General features: G+C 33.0%; 1 long non-coding RNA gene across 1 annotated transcript; it reads right to left on the bottom strand.

The window, feature by feature from the left end:
* Positions 1-15037: 15037 nt before the first annotated feature.
* LOC127710722 (uncharacterized) lies at positions 15038-16901 on the bottom strand. The gene is made up of 2 exons (XR_007986296.1): positions 16133-16901; positions 15038-15148 (listed from the first exon to the last, which is right to left on the bottom strand). It is a non-coding gene; the product is annotated as an uncharacterized LOC127710722 (long non-coding RNA).
* Between the last annotated feature and the right edge of the window lie 4358 nt (positions 16902-21259).

Below are 21259 nucleotides of genomic sequence, written 5' to 3'. Positions count from 1 at the left end.
CTTCTTATATCTATATACAACGTAAACCAGACGTTTCTCAGACTGTTTTTTTTTTTTTTAATAAATCCTTTGCCGCGCGTTGTGTACTGATTGATAACTCAGTCTGGGAGAACAAGATTTATTTCAGTACCAGTTGTAATTAGGTTTGAGCAAACTTCCAGTAATTGCAAATACTCTTATGTCGGTGCTTTGTGTCTATTGTCTTAATGTTAGTTTTTTTGTGTGTCTCGTACCGATCTTTTTAGTTAATTTGCTGATTTTTGCAGGTTGTTATTTTATTGTACTGTTACACCACTGCCCCATCTTCGGGATGGGTTGCTCACAAACATGTTGTTGTACTGTTACACCGCTGTCCCAGATTAGGGGGAGGATTGGAATTCCGCTAACATGTTTAACCCCGCCACATTCTGTATGTATGTGCCTGTCCCAAGTCAGGAGCCTGTAATTCAGTGGTTGCCGTTTGTTGCTTTGTTATACATATTTGTGTTTCGTTCATTTTTTTGTACATTAATTCGGCCGTTAGTTTTCTCGATTGAATTGTTTTACATTTTTGATTTCGGGGCCTTTTATAGCTGACTATGCGGTGTAGGCTTTGCTTATTGTCGAAGGCCGTACGGTGACTTATAGCTGTTGATTTCTGTGTCATTTGATCTCTTGTGGAGAGTTGTCTCATTTGCAATCATACCACATCTTCGTTTTTATATCCACCCTGCCATATTCTTTATTTGCCTGTCCCAGGGATTAAGTCTGTAGTTTAGTGGTTGTCGTTGGTTTCTGTATCGACTCATATTTGATATTTTGTAAATTGTTTTGTTATGTATAATTAGGCTGTTAGTTTTTTCGTTTGAATTGTTTACACTTTTCATGTCGGGCCTTTTATAGACGACTTTACAGTATCAGGTTTTTGTCATTGTTGAAGGCCTTACGATTGTCTACAAAAAGCATTTGTCTACATGACGGCAAAAAGCTCTACAGAGCTTAATAATATGTTTGTAGTATTTCATGTAACCCGACTTAAAATACATTTTTCTTATCTTATCTTATCTTATCTATAATTGCTTACATCCACTTCATATTTGAACTCCGGTGGATGGTTGCCTTATTAGCAATCATATTCCATCTCTTCATTTTTATATTATATACGTGACTTCTAAACTCGTGTTTTCCTGAACAAGCATGAAATAATTTTCACTGGGCGTTAAAATTAGCAACAAACAATCAATCAATTTAAACTTGTGTTAAATAAGAGGAAAACCATTTGATAATTATTTATTTGTTGGGGTGGGGGACAGAAGGATTTCATATATGAATATGGTTGCCTGGTAAGAGCTGAAAAAAAGGCATGATTAGCGACAGACTGAAATGAATAATAATGCCCTCTCTTCTCTTCCCCGTCCTTCATCTATAAATTTAAACTGACCACCACGGAATAGCCCAATAGTGTTGAAAGTAGCGTTAAACACCAATCAATCAAAATCCCTTCCCTAGAATATCAAATAATCGTCCCTTAACTGTTATTGTCCGTGTAGTTCTTATATTTACACTACTGTAACAACAGCCCATGAAAAGACCGTGAAATGTCTGTGAAATATCACAGGGCCGTGAAAACCCCGTGAAAATACCCCGTGACTTTTGTAAAAAAAATATTTCTAAAGGCCGTGAAAAATATTTGATGTTAAAAAAAGACCGTGAAATTTCAATATCCCGTGAAAAGGCCGTGATAATTTGTCCTTTCATGCTTAATAAAAAATATCACGGCGTTTTCACTGGTTGTTGAAACCAGTGAAAAGGCCGTGATATTTTTTCATGTCATTTTTTTCTTATCCTAATTCAGATTTAAAACATCCCATGTGCATGATTATTGTAATATGGTCTAATTGTTTCCACTCACATTTTTTCTAAATATCCAATAAACTTTTTGTTATAAATATATGTCTGTTTAAATATTATTATATGCAATACTACTGTACAGGACTGACTTTTCAATGGAACCATTCATTGTTATAATTAATGACTTTGTGCCAAATAAATATTTTGTATTTAAAGAAAAGTATTTTGCTTCTCGTCTGTACATTATTATAAACAATGTAAACATTAATTTTAATTGGAACCGAAACATGTAAAAACGAGAACTTCCCGGAATATCAGACCGTATCCGGATTCGTGTTTCTTTTAGAGTAATTGTCACATTTCCGCAAGCTAGGTAGGAAACTTGTAGGGAAAACGGTACTATTTATTCTGCCATAGGCGACAATACTAACATTTTCTAAATTTACCACTTTTTATAATAAAAACCCCGATAAAACAGTTATGTGTGGTGTTAGTACTTTATTATTCTGTTTTGAAAATTGAAGCCAAATAGTATCATGACCAACTTCCAATGGAGCTTGTTAATGTTATCCATGCCCACCGTCATTTTACACCAAATTTATGAAATTTTTGAAGTCTTTTCGAATAATTCTCTAGAAAATATTTCAATAGGTTTCAAAATTTATATTGTAAATATACACACTGCAGTTATTCATAGATAAATAAAAAAATATATTGTACCCTAACATCCAATCACAGCGCTCCTAAGTTGACTTCCTTCACCTGCCTTGGGTACACAAAAGACCAACCTAATGCTGGGAAAATGTAATAGTACCGTTTTCCCTATACTGTAAAGATATAAAGAATTCTTTTGACACCATTAATGCAATACTGGGTTATTGTGAAAACCTTGGCTATAATAAATACTTGTATGTTCCCATTACTTAAAGAAACATGGATCATTTAATGTCCCCACCCCTACATGCTGGTTTACCTCTTTCTCTACTTCTTTCAGATAAGGCTTAATAAACAACCTGTATCCAATCATATCTTATCTTATTTAAAAAGAATAATAAACAGTTCCATTTAAACAGATAAAAATAACAGTTCCATTCAATTTGTATTCATTTCATCTAAAATTTACAACATAAGCACAAACTCAAGATTTTTCATACTAATCTCCATTCCATGCTTTAGTATATGCCATACTGTGGTTCAAAATTTCAGAGCTTGTTATAAAATCCATTATTCTGTCTTGAGATGATGAGAACAAAGATATTAGACACTTTCAACATTAAATATGCAAAATACTCAGCTGTAAAGTTGCCTTTGTTGCCTGTATTAATCTATGAAAAAGCTGAATTATGTCCCTTTGGAGTATTAATTTCCAACAAAAGTCCTTTCAAACAGTAGAAAATGAAAAATTATATATGCCTGATATAATAAAAGATAGAAACTACAAAATGAAGCACTATTGAAATATTTGCTGCTTGAATTGCCAAGAATATGACCAATTCTTTACACAGGAGAGTATAAATTCTATCTAAATTTAGCCTCAAGTGGGCCTCTTTTTTCCTTAAATGGACAATTTTAACACTGAAAATGCTTCTAGTATGACCAAATGTTGCCTTACTCCATAAACAGTACAAACTTAACCAGACAATTTCCCATTTGAATAGATTATGTCTACAGAAATACCCAAGTGATACATTTAGGGAATTACACAGCAAAAAAGGCAAATATTTCAGTTAAAAATATTTGTCGCGACTTGAATTCTGGTGTTTCCAATTGAATTAATCATTGCGAAAGGTGAAAACAAATACAAAAGAACTATAGTTTGGTGCATTTTATACAATATAGTTAATATTGAAATCCTAGAATAAAGTTTTATATCAGTACCCATCAATTTGACTTATTATGATGACTCAGCACTTCTCTCAACACAGTATTATTCTCAGTGAAAAAATTCTATTCTTTGTGATAAAAATCAAATGTACTAACCAAAAGCTTCAAAATAGTTTACTTTAACTGAAGTCTGATTGATTTTGATTTCCCTTGCTATCTTCAGTATAGGGAAAACGGTACTATTTATTCTGCCATAGGCGACAATACTAACATTTTCTAAATTTACCACTTTTTATAATAAAAACCCCGATAAAACAGTTATGTGTGGTGTTAGTACTTTATTATTCTGTTTTGAAAATTGAAGCCAAATAGTATCATGACCAACTTCCAATGGAGCTTGTTAATGTTATCCATGCCCACCGTCATTTTACACCAAATTTATGAAATTTTTGAAGTCTTTTCGAATAATTCTCTAGAAAATATTTCAATAGGTTTCAAAATTTATATTGTAAATATACACACTGCAGTTATTCATAGATAAATAAAAAAATATATTGTACCCTAACATCCAATCACAGCGCTCCTAAGTTGACTTCCTTCACCTGCCTTGGGTACACAAAAGACCAACCTAATGCTGGGAAAATGTAATAGTACCGTTTTCCCTGTAAGACGCCGAAGGTCGATTAATATTTACTTTATAGATGCAAGACGAGTGACAGCAAGTTTGAGGTAAGTTAAGTTATTAATATTTTATTCTTTTATGCATCATATCACCAAAATGTTGATGACGTTTGTGAGCATTTCCATTGAACTGATTTTCACTGAATTCGCAGAAACCACGCAAACATGCATGTGATATATTCACTTATAATTTATATTTGAGTCTGTTGCACATGATTCCTTTAATCATTTTGGTTAATGTTTTCTTAGACTTACCGGATCCTTTAAATACGATTACGGGGATCTCCTGTAGTTGGTGATCGCAATACTGGTATATCAGTATTGTCCACAATACTGGTATGAAAATTTTGTACCAGTATTGTAACTTTTTTTAAAAAAACAGCAATACTGGTACATTACTGATATACCAGTATTGTAGTTGTATTGTTCACTATACTTTAAGGTGTATAATGAAAAATGAATTTTAAGCAAAATTAGATATTGAAGATCAAAGGGAGATTAAACATGTTAAATGAACTCAAAAAGATTTTAATAGAGGATAATTGTGAAATCAATTAACAACCAGTTAAAAATAATTACTATACTTGTACAAATAAACAAAAGATTATTGTAATTAACTCATCTTATTCAAACAATTGTTAATTATATAATAATTGCTAATAATTTTATCATATTTCTATATTTCATTTAATTCAATTTAGATAAAATAAAATAAAAGCTTTATTATCTGAGTTATTATTTAATAAATTCAAGCAAATTATTACACTATAACACTGTAAATTCAGCATTTACATGTATGCCATCGTATATTTTTTACAGATATTTTAATACATGTGTACTAAGATCATATGCATTTGTTTGTCTTTATTTTCTTATTAATCTTTCACAATAAACATGGTAAAAGATATCAATATCCATTAAACATAAAAAGTTGCTTAATAGGGGAACCTGATTATAATCAAATTAACTAGTTTGTCTACATGAATGTTATGGGTAGTTAAAGCAGTTGAATCAGAACCATGGGCAATACAATTTGTAGCAGATATATCTACTGGTACAAATACTCAAATACTAATACTAAACAAGCACTCCTACAGTAAGAGAGCCGTACAGGTGCTATCTAAACAAGCTTGTAATCTAGTAAGCGTAAAAGAAAGTCCACAGACTGAATACCTAAATATCAATATAGGAAGTGGGGGTTGCAGAAATGCCATCTGAAGAAGAAATAAACAATACCAATGCTGATGATACAGAAGCTATAACAGCATTAATGTCAATATAAAATTCACTAAAATATACTATTGAGTCTTGGAAAGAGAGAGCTGGAAGAAAACATAGAAGAAAGTAAAGAGTTTGTTAAAATGCTGAGACAGTACGGTTCCCTTAAGAAAAAACATCAGAAGATTTAAAACTTTCTTTGATTACAAACACAGTGTACCATCAATGGCATCATCAGTTAAACATACAATAATTCCATATAAAATTGTTTAATGTCATGTCATATGTTAAAATCATTATGCATATATATGTGACAACTTTAACAGTTTAATAAAAGATTAATTACCTATATGTATTGTTTATTTAAAAAAAAACACAATACTGGTACAATACTGGAATACAATACTGGTACAAAATTTTTATACCAGTATTGCGATCACCAACTACAGTTTTGTTTATGTATTTGGGGAAAAAAAAGGGGGTCCTTTTTCCCCACACTGGCCACATAAAAAATCAAAGCACTGTAAGCGCTGTAGGCAGTTAACCAAAAACCAAGGCAAACGTAATAATGAAAACTGTGGCAGTGTTGCTTCAATTTTTTTTTTTAATTTGAAAGAACAAACATTAAACATTCGTATATTGTACATTTATGTTCATTAAATGAATTGATTATTAAGGCAAATTAATTAATATTTCATCAAGGTTTTCAAAAGCAACTCATATATCAATGTAAATGACCCCCATCTTCACCCCCAAAAAAGATTGAAAGATTTATATGGTTTTTTTTAAAATGAGCCTTAAATGAAAATTATTATAGGCTCAGAAATAATTTAATAAATAATTAAAGTAAATTCAATTAACCTAGACTCATTTCTTGCATCAATAAAATTTTATAATAAACAAGAAATAATTGTAACAGGATGCCGTTGCGAAGTCTCCCAAACAAAGCCCCATAATTCGCCATTCCCATGGTCTCCTGACATTGGGCAAAGTCCAGTTCATATTGGTTTGGTCTAGTAAAGTGATATGCATATGTGACACCTAGGAGATTGACCCTGTATGTCATTCAAATCTTTTTGAAATGATGAACAGGAATAAATATGGTTTAGGGGTGGGTATCTCGACCGTTTACAAGTTCTCAAACAGGAGGGGGTGGGGTGACCCCAGTGACTCCCCCTATATTTCATTTGATTTGTTATATTGTCCCATACATGAATATATATGGTTTAGGGGTGGGGATCTTGACTGTTTACAAGTTCTCAAACAGGAGGGGGTGGGTGTCCCCAGGGACTGCCCCTATATTTCATTTGATTGGTTTTATTGTCCCATACATGAATGTATATGGTTTAGGGGTGGGGATCTCGACCGTTTACAAGTTCTCAAACAGGAGGGGGTGGGGTGACCCCAGGGACTCCCCCTATATTTCATTTGATTTGTTTTATTTTCCCATACATGAATATATATGGTTTAGTGGTGGGGATCTCGACCATTTCCAAGTTCTCAAACAGGAGGGGGTGGGGTGACCCGAGGAACTCCCCCTATATTTCATTTGATTTGTTTTATTGTCCCATACATGAATATATATGGTTTAGTGATGGGGATCTCGACCATTTCCAAGTTCTCAAACAGGAGGGGGTGGGACGACACCGGGGACTCCCCCAAATTATTTTCATTTGATTTCTTATATTGTCCCATACAAGTATATATATTGTTTAGGTGTGGGGATCGTGACGGTTTACATGATAAAAGTACATTTTCAAATTGAAGGGGGTTGGTATGACCCCCAGGGACTCACCCTATATTTTGGTTGATTTTTTTCATTGTCCTGTTCTCATTACTGAAGACTGCATGTGTCTATCACTTACTGTTTTCGAGAAAAAGTCATTTGAAAATTAAAAAAAAATAAAATCCCATAGGTTCTATAGTAAACCCCTCCCTTCTTCAGGCCCCTCCAAATACCCCTAAATAGACCCCAATGCACAAATAAAAGATTAATGGCTCCGCTAGACATGTTAGTCTAATATTTTATGAAACCCTAAGTAAATCTGACAAACGGTCAAAGTTGTCTTCTTAGACGGGTTGAGTGGATACGGTCCGACTTGTCTCGGGGACGAGTTGTCCACATTACTTAAAACTTCCCATCAACGTCGATTTCCGCATCTGTTTCATTACCTCGTTTCATTCATAAAATAACAACAACCTTATTTGGCAAGATAAGTTAAAAATTACCGCCCACTTATATAACTTTATTTCCTCTATCATAGAGATTTGTTGTACATAAACAATATTCCTGTTGCCATTTGGGAAATATCAACGACTTGTAATTACCGATTTTCGGCGATGAAATATTTCATACAATTGTTCTTTGACATCGTAGCCAAAAGCACAGGGGATAATAAACTACCTACAGATTTCTCTTGAGCACTACTTCCTATGTGCAACTTCAAAAGTTTTGGGTAGTTCGACGATCATTTAAGGTTTTTCTGGTCATATTTTTTGTATTCCAGAAATAAAAGTATTAATAAAATGTCCAAATAGTTATAAATTACATAATAGCCAGCTAGATAATAACAATGGCACGTATTTCAGCATTTATTGGGTAGAACACAAATCTAGGGTGCTCGCATAAGGCAGCTTAACTGCCTAAAAATGACATTTATGTACAGTACACTACGTAGACATAGACATAGATAATTGGAAATGATTAGAATAGCAATAAGTATCTCTGAAATAGAGTTCACTCTGATAATCAGAGGCGTAACCCCCTTTGAATGTGTCGGGAGCTATTTAAGTACATTGTATTTTCTGACTTGGCCGTCGGGACACAGAGTTCAAAAGGGATTAATCAGAGGCGTAGCAGGGAAAGTATTTAATATTTGTACGGCAAAATGTCCTTTCTAGAAGGGTTTGTGCCATATCATAAGAATAATTGGTATGGCAATGAGGTGTTTAAAAAATAATTGGTATGGCGAATGTGCCTGCAGTAAAAGTTGCTACGCCCCTGGCCCCCTGTAAAATAAATAGCTGTGACTCATTACGGCCACTTAGTCTAGACAAGTTTGACTTGAGCCATACATATTATTACTTCAAAGAAACATTTAAATTTAATAGTCTGTCTTAAAAGTGTCTTTAGTCTTTGAAAAATAAAAAAAAAATAATATTAGTTGACAATACAGAACTTCGTTAACTAATGATGCCATATATATTGGATAGGGGGCAGATTTTCTGGAAAATGGTATGAAAATATGGGAAAACCTATGCATGTTTCCAAGTGGCTGTTCTGTTTCAATGATGTTTTTTAGTATTTTTCATACCATTTTCACCTCCAGTATGAAAATCTGCCCCCTATTCAATATGGGGTTATTAACCGTGAAGTCCTGTATTGCATGGAATAATATTGTAGCTGTTTTAAGTACATGTATGTACATAAATGCCAAAAATTAATTTGAATATATAAATAGTTTTTTTATATACATGTATAATATATGTAATGTTTATTTATTCTAGGAATGAAGAGCAAAAGGATATAGCAGTCTTTATATAAAATAGTTCAGGAATCCAGTTGGAAAGAAGAGCTTTTCAGTTAAAAGTATTTCCTGGGAATTAACAGGAACTTCTATAAATGTTTTTCTGGAATAGTTATTCCAAAGGGCAGTGAAGTGAAGGATTAAATTAGACAAATATTGCTGAAGTGGTAAAATCAGACCCAAGAGATGTACAAAATTTCTACAATACATGTTACAGCTGACTTTAGCTACTTAATCACATTGACATTTGTGTGCTTTTGTGTTTTCTTTACATAATTACTACAGTTCTATTAAAATTAATATTTTTATTCTTTGTCACAATTATTACTAAAAAAAATACAGCATTTTAATATGGTTTTTCATAGTCTCACTTGCATTGTACTTAAATAAGTTGTCTGTAGATGTTTACACTAGGATTTCAGGCATTTCACTTCACTTGATTGAAACAGCATTTAAATTTTTTGTTAAATTATGGCCTGAAAAATACATTTAACATTTTACAGGAGTTTTCACAATCAGTGAATGGCTGTTTATCACAGTAGTACATGTACATTTCACGGTCTTTTCACAATGGGCACATAATTTATCACGACTTTTTCACGGTGTACATTTTTGTTTTTCACAGGGTTTCTACGGTCTCTTTACCCAAGTTTTCACTGCCTTTTCACGACAAATAAAGGCATATACTGTACTATATCTACATTTCACGGTCTTTTCACAATGGGCACATAATGCATTATCACGACTTTTTCACGGTGTACATTTTTTTTTTCACAGGGTTTCTACGGTCTTTTCACCCAAGTTTTCAGGTGGCACCTCTTCACGGCCTTTTCACAAACTTTTCACAGCCTTTTCACGACAGTCATTCCACGGTATTGTCACGGATAAGTTTCACGGCCCACCGTAAATTAACCGTGACAAACACTGTAAAAATCGCCAGCATTTTTACAGATATTTTCACGGCCAATCTACGGGGCATTGTTCCAGTAGTGTTATCCAGCTTATCGTCCTACAGGGATATCCTACTAAGGCTGTCATACCATAAAAACGTTTATAAAACAGCTCACATTCTAATATAACTGCATTCATAAATTTATTAATTTCATTTAGACTAAACGACGCCATGTTTGTTATGTGCCTCTGCCGTCAACCTATCAAAAAAGAAGAGGTGGAAGAGAGCCAGAAGATCTTCCAAATGCAAAAAAATACAGAAATGGACTTCTTCTGGCTCACTTCCGAAGAACAATAAAAAAAAAACGCGCCCCATTGATATGTTTTAAAAACGTCTTGCCCCTACCCTTTCTAAAAAAAAATGGCATTATTAAATATATAAACATATATATATAATCATCAAAATTAAAATGCTATTGTATTTTTATAAGACCTACTTTATTACATGACCTGGGACTAATGACATCTATCTATAAGTCCTAGAATACATTAATTATTATAATATGAATATGTTTCTTGTTTTAATAACCACATATGATGCTATACATGAGTCACCATTTATCAGGACATGAATTGGGTTTACATAGAGAGGATAAGAGACGACATCAGAAAATCAGGAGGTCCGTGAAAAAACTATATGAATTAAGTTTTTTTTATCCTACATTGAACTTTTGATGTCGTCCCTAATGTGCAAAAAAATAGATAAGGGGCGGGACCAAATCTATAGATAACATAATAAAGAAATGATGAAATATACAGAATACGTTGATTGACTTTTGGTTGCCTTATGTCCAGCATGTTTAGGACAAATATAATAGAGATCAAAGGATAAAGAAAAGAGTGAAATGAAACGATCTTTGATCTGAAACCCCTACCCTCACATACACACCATAACCATTACTGCCAATACTCGCATATATACATCTCTATACAAATATCTAAATTTGAACCTACTACCCCCCTTCCCAATGCAGTATTGAAAAGTAAATCAATTAAAAGTCCAGAAGATAAAATATGTTTTGAAATATGCCCTGCATACTTATTTATGCAAAGACATACATTGATTATTGAACTACTGTGGGGCTTGAAAAAAAATCTATTTAAGGGATTCGGAGACGAGAACAGTAAAAAAAAAGCTCAACAACGAATCCTGAATGTAAAATGATTTGCAGCATAAGACATGAGAGCACATATTATAGATAGTATTAAATATGAAGTTCACGCCTCATATAGTGAAGTCCTATGTCATAGGACTATTGTTGTAACATGGGTTAGTAACTGGTTCCAATTTATCCTGAATTGTCTTTATTAAAAAATTTGTTCCGGAGTATAACAGCTTATGTCTCTACTTGTGGGTTTCTGGTTCTGCTGTCGTAATTAGGTGATTTTTTTTATACATGTAGTAAAAAAGAGGTGGCTTAGTCCAAATAAGTGTAACGTCCTGGATGCTTTTTATTCTTTTTTCATGTGTGCCTTCCTGCAACGTCTCTGAGGATCAAGAAAAGTTAAAAAATGATATAGCACTAAAGAACGTCATGATTACATGTATCTGAACTTAGAAGGGGGAGGGGGGCTAGCTATGTATTTTTTTTATTTCAATGTGTAGACTGTAGGAGAGTTTCTTCAGAAAAGGTTTTCATTGGAGGTGTTTTTGCCATGCACGCAGGCATCTGTTTCTATCCATGAACAAGTTGTGTGTCAAATTAATTATAATTACTTGTCACTCGCATTTTTTGCTCGTCCTGGCCATTATTGGCATTAACAGCCAGTGCACGAACTCGCACGAACGCCAAATTTAGTTAGAGGGGCGATATTCTGACGCGTTTTTTAATTCTTGGTCACTCAAGTTTAGAAAGAAAGGGGAGAAATCCAAACAATTAACGACCAATCACAAACGATGTTGCATATTTGACTTGATGACGTCAAAGAATTTCCCATAATGCAATTATTGCATATAAATAAAAAAACTACTATATCAATTGAATAAAAAATATTGCATTCAAAAGACATTTTATACCAACTGAATAAAAAATATTGCATTTGAACGAAAATTATACCATTTGAATGAAAATTATACCATTTGAATGAAAAATTATACCATTTGAATGAAAAATTATACCATCTGAATAAAAAATATTGCATTTAAATGAAAAAAATATACCATTCAAATAAAAAATATTGCATTTAAATGAAGAAATATACCAATTAAATAAGAAATATTGCATTTAAATGAAAAATATCAAATTTTTGCAACCAATACCATGCCATAATCGGATTTGTTGTCATCTGTACACATTTTTTAAATACCTGTACACGGCGTATTAAATACATTTTATTATTTCTTATTCGTTGAGGAAAACAAATGTTTCAGAAATGAAGTAAAAAATAATTTGTTTCAATTTAAAAAGAGTGTAAAATTCTACGTTGAGTTTAATAAAAATAATCTTGTTCCTGTATGTTATTGAAAATTGATTGACCCGTTATTTGTTTATGCTTTCAGTCGAATTATCAGTCGAAAAATGTGTTTGTAACATGCCCTTTAAATGAATGGTCCGTGCCTTATGAAAACCGTTCTTCTGCTTCGAGGTACTTTTTGAGAGTTCTATGGATATCATGATTGCACAATCAAGAAAAAGATGAAAATGTTCAGAAACGCAGGATTACTGCATTTTAAAAATTTAATGTCCTTTCAAACTGGCTGTTTCCTTTATATATTCACAAGTGTTTCTCGATTCTAGTTTTTATATAGATAAGACCGTTGGTTTTCCTGTTTGAATTGCTTCACACTAGTCATTTTTGGTGCCCTTTATAGCTTGCTGTTCGATGTGAGCCAAGGCTCCGTGTTGTAGGCCGTACTTTGACCTATAATTGTTTACTTTTTAAACATTGTGACTTGGATGGAGAGTTGTATCATTGGCACTCATACCACATCTTCTTATTTCTATGAAAATGGTTCTGCACATGGTCATATTGTCATCAATTTATAAACCCAACAGATTGAATGGGGAATAGAAATATTATTATCCCTCGGTCTTCTTTCTACCTGCAGTAAAACCCTTGCATAAGTTTGGTGTTTGTTTGGCTGTGCGGGATGTATAAATTCATAGTCACGTCCGGTCAATATAAGAAATTAATCCGTTGCATCGTGTAAAAGAGAGCTACGCTCTTTGCAAAAAAAACATCAACAAATTCTTGTACCTTATAAGGTAGCCTCTAATTGTCCCTAAGCAATATATACCCTATTTTCTAGTGACATTCTAAATCCCTCTCCTCCCCCCTTTTTCATCACGGTCGACTCCCAATTGCAGGATCTAAATTTTGTGTTAATTCGAACTCGTCCTGAACATGTATGAACTATTTGCCACTGGACTTACACAATAATCAACCATTCAAACAATCATATATATCTATTAATGTTGCTGGGTGAGTCAACAAAATAAGGGAAGACAATTTCAAGGATTGATGTGTATGATGATTCGTCGAGTCTGAAAACAAGTTAGTAAGGTTATTTTATCGTTTTTGAATAACTGAGAAATATTTTGAGATTTGGACAAAAAAATTGGTAAATCACTTAATTTATAATATTATAAAGATCATTTTTATTCCAAAGATGTTTCTTAAATATACGTACGTTATAAAATTTTCTTTCTTATAACAGTCTCCGGGACAAGTTTGCACTTCCGCTGAGTGCAAAAGTTGTCACCTTAATTTTTGGAGTTAAGTCAAAATGAAGTTGATAACTTGGTTGGTATTGGTTCCCTGATATTTGTCCTAAAAATTTTTGGCTCTAGCACCACTGTTGAAAAAGTTATGCCCCTTTTTTCAACAATTTCCTCAGAGGAAAAGTAGTTTTCCTCAAGGGAAATCAAATTTCCCTAAAGGAAAAAGATTTTTCCTTAAGGAAAATTGTATTTTCCTCTAGGGAAAAAGATTTCCCTTAGGGAATTTGCTGCATTAATATTTCCTCTGAGGAAATTTGCGGCTTCAAATTTTCCGTTGAGGAAATTCTATTTCCTCTGAGGAAACTTGCAGCTTCAAATTTTCCTCTGAGGAAATTTGCAGCTTCAAATTTTCCTTTGAGGAAATACTTTTTCCTGTGAGGAAATTTTGTCAACTGCAATTTCCTTTGAGGAAATTTTTAACAAACACTTTTCCTTGAGGGAAAATTCAATACCACAAATTTCCTCTAAGGAAAACATTATTCTCCAAATTTCCTCAAAGGAAATTTCTGTACATCAACTTTCCCTGTAGGAAATGTTTTCCCCTATTTTTACTCATTGTAAATTTCTTCACTATACAAACAGTATGAACATAATGTTTACAAGACTTAATAAATGATAAAAATGATATTTAAAACTTTAATAAATTTTTGCCTTAAAATTATCATGACATACAAAAACAATACAGTGAGTCTGACTGTTTAGGTCAAGGTATTGTATATACTTTATATGACTTTAACTTTGATTTATAAAATATTTTTTGTAGCAAAGTATTCTGTTTTCTTTGTTTACATTAATAAGCAACCAATTTGAATGTCATACCATTTATGGTGTTCTTAAGAATGCGTTCATATTTGCAAATTCAATAATGAAATAAACACTTTTCTTGTAAATTTTAATTTTCCTCTGTTTCAGCTGCTGTGTCATGTGTGTACAGTTATTCAATCCACTACGTAAAAGTTCAATGCATAAATTATTCCATTCACTAAACAATTTCCTTCAATTCTTAGAGAAAACATTTTTGCAATTTGTTCTTCGAAGATCTTCTTCAGTATATTTGATATGAGGTAACGATGTAATGAGTGGATAAAGCTGGTGTTCCTTTCAACAACAAAATACTATTTTTTTCTTCATTTCTCCCTTCTTTCGACAAATATATATAATATGTTGTTGCATTTACATGTATACAATTGTGAATTTCTGCATCTATGATAGAACTCCATTTTGTTTATAGCCATTATCATGTGATTATGATGAAATTTCCTATTTCTTTTTTGCAGGCAAGCACACATTCCATTTCACATTAATCCAATTAGCGCACCATGTAGATAGATATCAACTTTCAGTGTCCTCTTCAGTGTTGACCTATTGATCATGAAAACCAAGATGTCTGATCACCTATAAATACACAAAAAATAAACAAACAAAATGTTATAAATGGAGAGAGAAACAGCAATAAAAAAGCTTATTTTGTCATGTAAATGAACATTTTAAGAATATTTCCTTTCTTACTTGTAAGTTCTCTCAATTCCGTGCTTTTTGTCTATGGGTTTTTATATTTGTTGATTTTGTGCATTTTATCAATCTTTCGAGTTGAGGCAATTGCAACGGTTGTTTTACAGTTTGTTCTTTATATGTTGAGCTGTTAAACCACTGTCCAAGGTTAAGGTAGGGTTGAGTGCTCACAAACCTGATTTTTTTATTACATGTATTAGTTTTTATTGATTTTTAACTAGCTGTCAGTAACTGTGAGTACTAACAGATCTTTGTGTCTTTTCGATTAAGGGAAAGGTATAAATTTCCTGCTCAGTCCGGACTGTTTATTTTTTTGCAGGAAATCTACCGGTATGTCATTTCTTGTCTGGTGAAGAGTTGTCTTATTGACAATCATTCCACATCTTCTTATTTTTATATAACCTTGCCATATTCTGATTGTGCCTGTCCCAAGTTCGGAGCCTGTAGTTTATTCTGACACTAAAATTTAGAGGTTGTTGTTGTTTCATTTCTGTCATATTTATTTTTTTTAATTTGTTTTGTTATAAACTAGGCAATTAGTTCTACAGTTGGGATTATTTCAATTTTTCATCTGAGGGCCTTTTATTATGACTACTTTGACAATAGGGCATGGATTTTCTCATTATTGAAGGCCGTCCCTGGCCTATAATTGCTTTCTTGGAGCCATGATCAATAGTTTTCATATTTAATATACCACATCTTTTTATTTTTATAATAATCATGATAATCATCTTTCAAGGGCAATAACTTTTATAAAAGTGGCCTTGAGAGTCTTATCGAGCCTCACTGATGAGTGTTTTGTAGACGAAACGTGCGTCTGGCGTAAATACAAAATTTAATCCTGGTATCTATGATAAGTTTACTTACCATTTAGGATTTGTTGACTTCTGCAAATTTTAAATTGCCTATCATTTCTGCTGTTTATAATTTCTCTGTATCTTCTATAGTTCTTGTCCTACACATAAACAGAGTAAAAATTATTATTTAATGACATCTTGCATCAATAATCATTTTGCTGTTTAATGTATATATCAATGCGTGTTTAATAAAAAGCTGTACCATGAGTGCTTGATAAGCTTGTTGTCCTTTTAGCTTGGGTTTATGCTTTAAATGAATTTTAATGATCAACTACATTAATCATTATAGAAAAACTGTGAGCACTGCGCAACTAAGACCCCCCCCCTAAAAAAAAAAAACTACAGGCTCTAATGAGCCTGTGTCGCTCACCTGACTATTTGGGTTTTTGAAATCATATAAAAAAGATAAAAATCATAACACATACTTTAATAATGATTGAGGCCATATTTGGTTTAATATTGTCGTACTTCGCTGGCGGCCATCTTGGATGATGGATTGGCTACAGAGTAACAACACTTGGTCAACACCTTATAAGGAACATTCATGCTATGTTTGGTTTCATTCCATTCAGTGGTTCTCTAAAAGAAGACATTTGTATGTATTTCCTATAGGGTCCTATCTTAAACTAAGTCCCCCGCTGCCGGCCATCTTGGATCAAGTAACAACTCTTGGTCAGCACCTCATAAGGAACATTCATGCCATGTTTAATTCCATTCCATTCAGTGGTTCTCTAGAAGAAGTTCAAAATGTAAAAAGTTAACAACGGCGATGGACGACGACAGACAACAAGTGAAGAGAAAAGATCACTTGGCCTTTCGAGCCAGGTGAGCTAAAAAAGGACATGCACACAGTGGTATACATTGAAACAAAACATGAAAATAATTTGGCTCCATTTAGGGATATTGCAAGTGTATATAAGTTTAAGGCCGTGATTTTTGAACAAATACAATTCTAAAACTTTCCAAAGTGTGAAAATGGATAATTTTGAACAATTTTCCAACAACTAAAATTCCATTACTCTGCATCTTATATAAAAATAAATAGGGGATGATACTCCGGCTTGCATATCATATAAAGTTATAAAGGAAGATTACTAAGGACGGTAAAATTTATTCTACTTAAATTTGAACTTGATCTGATTTTGTGGTAAAAAGTATTGCGTTAAAGTTTAATAAAATTTGGTTGAGGCAAACTTAATTTAGAGAACGGAAACGAAAAATTCATCATTTTTTCCATTTGTAAAGGACATAACTCTAGAACAGTAAAAGTGACACCACCAAAATTCAAACTGTTTTTTGTGGTAATAAGCATTGTGTGCAAATTTCATAACATTTGGTTGAGGCAAACTAAAGTTAAAGTTAGAGAGCGGGAAACCAAAAATTCAGCAATTTTTCCATTTGTAAAGGGGCATAACTCTAGAACGGTAACACTGACACCACCACACTTGATCTGAGTATTGTGGTAATAAGCTTTTGTGAAAGTTTTATAACATTTGGTTGAGGCAAACTTAATTAGAGAACAAAAACCAATGACTTTGGGACAGACGGTCAAGGGTTGACCCACTATGGGTCATAAAGATGAAAAGGGAGTTTATGTCAATATATAAAATCAATTCACCAAAGTTTCATAACAATTGGTGAAAGCATTCTTGAGACTATCCAAAGTCCCAATATACAACAAAAACTTAAATCAGAATTTTTTAAAAATTGAAAGGGAAATTATCATGATTATCAGTCAGGGATATAACTCTATAGGGTTATTACAGAAAATAACTTGCATGTGTTATTACAGATACTTTCATGAGTTGTCTACTCTTAAATCCTTAAATTTTCTAAATCTGTAATAACATATGTTTGTTATTTGTAAAATAAATCATAAATATTTTGATTTTTAGTAGGCTCTAGGGAACTCTTGAAACTTTGCGCAGAAACTAAATGCATAGCCTTGATAACTAATTTTTGAATTAAATTAATACATTTTTCATTAACCATGGCAAATCAATGAACGAGGCTTTTAAGGGATAAACTTAGCTGTAATAACAAGGCTTATGTTGTACTGTTACACCACTGTCCCAGGTTAGGGGAGGGTTGGGATCCCGTTAACATGTTTAACCCTGCCTCATTCTGTATGTATGTGCCTGTCCCAAGTCAGGAGCCTGTAATTCAGTGGTTGTCGTTTGTTTATGTGTTACATGTTTGTTTTTTCGTTCATTTTTTGTACATAAATTAGGCCGTTAGTTTTCTCGTTTGAATGGTTTTACATTGTCATTTCGAGGCCTTTTATAGCTGACTGTGCGGTATGGGCTTTGCTCATTGTTGAAGGCCGTACGGTGACCTATAGTTGTTAATTTCTGTGTCATTTGGTCTCTTGTGGGGAGTTGTCTCATTGGCAATCATACCACATCTTCTTTTTTATATTAGTTATTAAAGGCATTTAACTTGTTATACAAGACACTTGGGAATTACTGGGAAGCTTGCGCAGAACCTCATTACATGCTCTGATCATTATTTCTTACAATAAATTAAAATACATTGTAATTAAGCATGATGAATGTCTGAGCAAATCCTTAGGAATGATGTAGAGTAGCTGTAATAACACCCGTTAGTTATTATAGGCATATTTTTTTCAGTAATAACATAGGTGTACTATGCATGATTGGCGAGCTATGAACTGTTATATCTTTCTATAGTTAAGTATACATAAAGACAATAGTAATATCAATAGAACCTGTGTACATTTTAAGAAAACTAATGATGTATATTGTCCCTTCGAAACATGTAACATGCATATGTTATCACAGTTCTTTGATTTTTTAGTCCACAATAACAAATGTATGTTATTTTTCTGTAATAACCCTATACATGCTATAGAGTTATATCCTTGACTGATTATGTTAATTGGCAATATTAGTAAATACATGCAATAATGTCTGAAATTTACAGTATATAGGCTTTTAACCCCACCATATGTTTGCACCTGTCCCAAGTCAGGAGCCTGTGGCATTTGTCAGTTTTGTATGATTTTTAATTTTAGTTTCTTTTATATATTTCGGAGTTTAGTATGACGTCCATTATCACTGAACTAGTATACATTTTTGTTTAGGAGCCAGCTGAAGCACGCCTCAGGTTGTGGGATTTTCTCGCTGCATTGAAGTCACATTGGTGACCTTCGACTGTTATCTGCTCTTTGGGCGGGTTGTTATCTCTCACACATTCCCCATTTCTATTTTCAATTTATTTTAAATTCTATTATAAATGTTAGGCTTCTTGTTTTTTTTGTTTTACATTTGTCATTTCGAGGCCTTTTATTATATTTACAGCTTCCTATATGCATAGGTGCTTGAGGACAGGATCCTGTTTTGAGCACCCCCCCCCCCCCCCCCCCCCCCCCCCCCCCCACCACCACCACCATAGTCCCTCCCCCTTCTTTTCATAAATCTTAGATTTTTCAAGTGTATGGATCTCTCTAAAATTGTACAGCAAGGTACCATACCACATAGGGAAGGCTAGGATTGAGTTTGGGGGTGATTTTTTTTCCTTTTTTTCCTTTTGTTTTCTTTAAAATTTGGTTATTTCTGAATGATTTATATATAAAAGCAAATAATAATGATATGGTTTGAATAGGTAAATTAGAAATTTTTAAGTTCTTAGATCCCATTCATTTTGTGAGCCTCTTGTTTTAATTGCTTCTGTAAGTAAAATATTAATTTGAAATTTTGACGACAGACACATACAGATTATACCGTTAACAATATTTCAGAGTTTAATGTTGTCAAGCACACACATCATAGAAGAATAGTTAATCACGTCATTGTTGTCCATTGAAAAATTAGTATGAACACGATGAAAAAGTACGGGAATGTTTGTTTGTTAAACTATTGACCGTGGTTATGTCTTTGAAACTGTTGACTGGCAAATAGTCTGTGAAATGAAATAGCACAAATATTTCATTCCTTTTTTATATATCATGGTATATAGAAAAACACATACTGATGTACAATAATAGTTATAGTCATTAAATTATAGTTTTTACCTTTTTTAAGTTTAGGGCAAGAAATATAGAAGATAAAGAAAAATATAAACAATTACAACCATGACAACTGTACAGTAGAAATGATCTGCAAAACTACATAAACAGAAGACAACAAGGCCTTAATGGTAAGACCACTTCTATATAATAAAAGTGATTGCCCTTGAATGATGACTATTATAAAAATAAGAAGATGTGGTATGTGAGTTATCTATCCCAGTGGCGGATCCAGAGGGGGGCGTAGAGGGCGTACGCCCCCCCCCTTTTGCTTGCACTTTTTTTTTTTTTTTTTTTTTTGTAAAATGATTAATCAGACTAGACTTCGCGAACTTTGCCATTTCCCGTGTATTTGATTTTTATGCGACAATTCTTTACTTATAAAGATATTTTTCGCTCGTATTTACTGTAATATATTAGTGATTATGTCAAAGTCATGTGATTTGCTACGGTGGAGTTGACCAGTACGTCGAAAAAAACGGCACTCAATCATTTTGGAATTCAAATTACAGTAGCACATTGCTTAGGCTGAGGATGACAAGCATGACGCCTTTAAAGCGACAAAGTATTGAGCAAGAACGTATTGACTACTATTTCACAAATCCACCCAACAGAAAGTAATACTCTATTACACTCTCATGAAAAAAAAGTTCCACAGCAATATTATTTACCTACGAAAACATGTTTAACCCCACACGCCCCAGCCCATTAATAACATTGCTGAATAGTGATCCCCAGTCAGTAAGCTCTAGATATAGATTTAAAGTCTAAGGTACGGACCATTTGATTTGAGGGGGCAGTCTGAGATATTTTAGAGAAAAAATTCTGACCCTGATTTTTGCCTTAAACAAAAATTCTGGCCGTATCTGGATTGATAACAATAATCTTGTCCATTTTTTTGCTATTAGAAAAAAATATTTTCAACAAAATTATTTAGCATTAAATGAACATGATAAATAAAAAACGGGCGTAATTTTTTTTGGGGGGTTGCATGTGAATCTCATATCTAACCGGAATGTCTGTTTTAACGAACTGATATACTGAATACTTTTTTCAAGGCCTGACTGTAACCTGCCTGATGGGTGTGGCCTATATGTCTCCATGTGTCGA

Source organism: Mytilus californianus, unplaced genomic scaffold (genome assembly GCF_021869535.1).
Source record: "Mytilus californianus isolate M0D057914Y unplaced genomic scaffold, xbMytCali1.0.p SCAF_8, whole genome shotgun sequence".
NCBI classification, from domain to species: Eukaryota; Metazoa; Mollusca; class Bivalvia; order Mytilida; family Mytilidae; genus Mytilus; species Mytilus californianus.
Note: the sequence above shows the minus strand (reverse complement) of the source record. Positions and strands in the feature narration are given on the sequence as shown.